The sequence below is a fragment of the Corvus brachyrhynchos genome, unplaced genomic scaffold (genome assembly GCF_000691975.1).
Source record: "Corvus brachyrhynchos isolate BGI_N302 unplaced genomic scaffold, ASM69197v1 scaffold419, whole genome shotgun sequence".
In the NCBI taxonomy this organism is placed as follows: domain Eukaryota; kingdom Metazoa; phylum Chordata; class Aves; order Passeriformes; family Corvidae; genus Corvus; species Corvus brachyrhynchos.
In genome coordinates, this window is record NW_008239763.1 from 92,886 (window position 1) to 93,458 (window position 573).

Genomic DNA, 573 nt, shown 5'->3' on the forward strand with positions numbered 1-573 from the left:
TGCGGGGGGACACGGAGGGAGCCCTGGGGACACGGGGGGGACATTGGTGGGTCCCTGGAGACACTGGGGGGATACTGGGAGGACTCTGGGGATGCTGGGGGAGACCCTGGAGGACATGGAGGGGACATTGGGGGGCCCTGGAGGACATTGAGGGGACATTGGGGGAGTCCTTGGGGATGCCAAGGGAGCCCTGGGGACATTGAGGGGACATTGAGGGAGTCCTTGGGGACACTGAGGGAGCCCTGGGGACACTGGGGGGACCCTGAAGGACATTGAGGGGACCCTGAGGACATTGAGGGGACATTGGGGGAGTCCTTGGGGACAATGAAGGAACCCTGGGGACATTGGGGGGACCCTGAGGACATTGAGGGGACATTGGGGGAGTCCTTGGGGACAATGAAGTATCCCTGGGGACATTGGGGGGACCCTGAGGACATTGAGGGGACATTGGGGGGTCCCTGGGGACCATGAGGGGACCCTGGGGGACGTCGAGGGGGTCCCTGGGGGCTGAGGGGACACTGGGGACACCGTGGGGACATTGGGAGATCTCTGGGGACATTGAGGGGACATTGG